This window comes from Cupressus sempervirens, chromosome 7 (assembly GCF_028749045.1).
Source record: "Cupressus sempervirens isolate cs-2001-9-10 chromosome 7, ASM2874904v1, whole genome shotgun sequence".
Taxonomy (NCBI): Eukaryota; Viridiplantae; Streptophyta; class Pinopsida; order Cupressales; family Cupressaceae; genus Cupressus; species Cupressus sempervirens.
The window spans coordinates 809,673,334-809,677,376 of record NC_143124.1 but is presented as its reverse complement, the minus strand read 5'-3'; the positions used below and the strand labels follow the sequence as shown (position 1 = coordinate 809,677,376).

At 37.5% G+C, this 4,043-nt stretch overlaps 1 pseudogene; it reads left to right on the top strand.

Moving 5' to 3' along the window:
* Nucleotides 1-2,232: 2,232 nt before the first annotated feature.
* LOC149549860 (putative UPF0481 protein At3g02645) lies at nucleotides 2,233-3,744 on the top strand (annotated as a pseudogene).
* The last annotated feature ends 299 nt before the right edge of the window (nucleotides 3,745-4,043 follow it).

The window sequence follows — 4,043 nt, the reverse complement described above, 5'->3', positions numbered from 1 at the left end:
TGTGTCACTAATATTGTGAATGTTCTCTAGCTCCTCTAAATCCATCATTTCATGGTGGAATTCATTAGGTTGTGATTAAAGAAGGTATCGGATAACCAAACTCCTCTATCTAGCTCCTTGGATTGGCTCTAGAGATTCCATTTGTGTGCAAAGATGATAAAGTTAAAGAGGAGGGTGAAGTAACTATTGATAAGGGTTAGTCCATTCCCAACATTGCATTGGACCCCACAAATTCATGGTGAAAACCAAATGACTAGAAACCCCCTTAGCCTCCCTCTAGTGTTTATCTACGACTTAGGAAGCTTTATTATTGTTTTTCTTTTCTTTTCTTTCTTTCCAAGTATTTTGTGTAATTCTAATGAGTGTCCTCGTGTCCTATTTTGGTGAAAGTGTATATGTTTTTATAAATTTATAGAAATTGACACATGTATATTAAAAAGTAGCCACTATATATATATATATATATATATATATATATATATATATATATATATATATATATATATATATATATATATATATATATATATATATATATTTCTAAAGAACAGAAACTCAAATTGGTGAATCTTTCAAAGGATGATCTATTAGTGTATTTAGTAAAGAAACTATTTTATTTCTTAAAATTCAATAAATATTGTATTCTTTTTAGAGGATCAAAAAATCATATGTAGAGTGTGTTAGATCTTATATTTCCAAGAAAATTTCTCAAGCCTTGAATGTATCTGCTTCATAATTAAACCAACTTGAATTTCATTAGTCTTGAGAGATGCTAATTTTTATAATTTGTATAAATTATGGTAATTCAATTTTTACATTTATCTATGTACAGGAGATTATATAGCATTTGAGCATTCTAAGGTGTCAATTTGACATCATCAATTATGATACCAAAACAAGTTTGAACTTAATAATTATGCTTCAAATATTTATTTTATTGATATGTCTATGTGTCACCACACGATTTATACTTTAAAAAAAAAATCTTAGGTGAATGTGACAATTTATCTATCACTCATGCTCATTTGATAAATGATATTTATGTATATTGTATCACCAATAATGGCTCATAAAAAAATTAATTGCAAAGTCTACTTTACATAAACCTCATTTGTCAATGAATCTACATCCTCATCCAAATTCAATTGGGTGGAAGGATAATGATTCATCTTTGTAGATCACAAATACTTACACTATGTTTTTGCATCTGGTTCCAAATCCATTGATGATGTCGTATGTGATGTGGCTACCATGGATTATCATGATTTATGTTGCAAAACCCTATCAATATGATAAGAAAGCTTAGTATGGTGCATTTAATAACACTTACACAAATCAAAGACCTCACTCAAATTTAAAGGACCCTATCAAATAAGCTTTTTCCATTGCAGCAACTATGTCGCTCGCATCGCAGTCGCCCTGCTCTCCCCAACAGACCTTATAAACAGCCAGTCTCGCGGCAGGGGCGATCCCCATAGCCGTTCCTTTGCCAAAGCCGTTGTAGTTGGCCCCCCTTACAGTAGAACCCACAGCAGTAGAAGCAGTATGTGTGCTGTGGCCTTGCCTGTCTCTTGGAGATATGAAGTCCTCGCCCACATGCGATTTGTAGCCCACCGAGAAATTGAATCTTGCTCCGATGAGTTTTCTGTTGCACATGGACGAATCAAATCGGTCTCCGCTTTCACACTCGCCCTTCCATCTGGACGGAACGGGGCCGAGACCCTCGTCATGGAAGCTTTCACTCTCGGGCCGGGAAGTTAGATAATCCGGCAAGGCGCTATGGCGCCATCGGAAAATGGCAAGGTTTTCCGACGGCGACATAGCGCCTTGCCGGAAAACCTTGAAAACTGGCGGAGTGGGTCCTGAGGTGATGTGGCGGTGTCAGCAAGTGAAAGTCTGGACACAAACCCATGCACTGGCAGAGTATTGGGCGGGAGAGTTCAAAAATTGAATTCAAATTAAAGTGTAGCGGTGACTGTTACTCGAACTAGAACTGCTACGGAGTCAGTAAGGAGTCACAGAACTGCTATGGAGAAGAGAATGGAAACGGAAACGTCTGAGGGCTCCACAGCAGCACGAAAAGAAGGGTCCACATCACACCTAAGCAGTCAAAGCTTAGTGTGTGATGTTTAAGGGTGGCCCATCCGCTGGGATAAGGAACCATTCGATTAATGAAGCGAAGACATCTTCAATTTGCATAGGCGGTTTAACCTTTCTCTGCAGTTGTCTTCGATGATGCGGGAAGAGGAGAGAAATGACTTCGACTGGATTGTTGATGTTGAAAAAAGTTTAGATAAAAAAAGCAGACCAGATACATCCCACCGTGGTCTCATTCATACCGTTCCAAAAGCTCTCTCGCATAATTCTGATGAGGTTTTCTATCATCCCCATGTCATCTCCTTCGGGCCTTACCATTTTCGGAAAGAAGATGTATTGAATGATGACATTGAACTGCTCAAGTCAGAAGTGGCAAGGAAGATGCATCTTAAAATCATCACAGAAGGAAACATGGAAGGTTTGAAATCATTAGTTAAGAAGTTTAAGGGCAAAGATAAACAGCATAGTCTAAAGAAAAGCTATGCTAAAGAAATTAAACTGAGCAATGAAGAAGTAGTGGCGTGGATGATGGTGAGGGATGCCTATTTTGTTCTTGAAGTCCTTCACAGATTCGGAAAAGCTAAAGATAAAGCTGAGATGTCGACTCTCATGGATAGTATTCTTAGCAGAAACCGACATCATCCTCTTTTGACAGAAATTGTGAAAGACATGGTCAAGATGGAAAATCAACTACCGTTCTGGGTTTTGAAGGAAATCAGAAATGAGATTGAGGGATCAACTGATTATGTCTGGCTTGAGTCGGCACTTAAAATGTTATCTCCCATCAAAATACCATGTGCGGGGAATCTGAAATGCAACGAAGATACTCATCTCTTGCAACTGCTTCATGACTACATTGTTGACAGGCCGGTCCCTGATCAAAAGCGACCTTCCCCTTAGACTAAATTATTGAGCTTTCGTATGAAATGGCTATTTGCAATAATTTTATTTCCAGTTTTTGTCATGTTGTTCATATTGGGGATTATATTTGTCATTTTGCACTACATTAAGATCTTCATCTTTGACATTTTGTACTCTATTATGAACTTCCTATCCCAGACACCAGATGAGACAGAAGAACATGTTCCATCTATAGGGGAGCTAAGAAGGGGAGGAATGAAATTCAAGAGACTGGACGGTGGAATCAAACAAGTTAAGTTTGACAAGAATAATTCTACACTGTATTTGCCCGAGTTCAAAGTAGATGACAGATCTGAAGTGATACTCAGAAACTTGATTGCCTTGGAAATAGGGTCCAAAGGAAAAGAGAAACCCATTACAAGGTATGCCATTCTAATGAACGACCTGGTTGACAGCGCTAGAGATGTGGGTCTGTTGAGAAGTGGAGAGATCGCTCAGCTTTGGAATTCTATGGTGACGCCCACAGAAATTCCCAGGTACGAATCTATAGATAATGCTGCTAAATCCATTAATGGTTACCATAAGAAGTGGCAGAAACGTCTGGCCTTTTTTAGACATCGTCGTCTATGGGGTGATTTTATTGGGCTGTTGTTAGAATTTATCACCACTTATGGTTCCAAGCCATGGTGGTTTTTCTCTGCTTTGATCGTACTTGTAATTTTAGTGTTAACAGCTCTACAAGTACTTTGCCTTTTTAAATCTTGCCATTTCCATCTCAGTAATTAGGCCTTTTTAAATCTTGCCATTTCCATCTCAGTAATTAGACATTTCCATCTAGATTGAGAAGAAATTAAGTTTTTCGAAAAATAGATCAATCTTGACTATTTAACATTTTAGTGTAGGAATCAAGTCTTGGTTTGTGATGTTTAAGTCATTGGCATCTAGACATCTCCATCTTCTTATGCGATTAGACCAACAGTTCCACTATTTTAAATCTTGTTATGCTTAAATTATTAACTGTAGAATCTAAAGAATTAATGATCTTCAACTTCTTGTTCTTAATATTCAGCTCATTAATGGGTTAA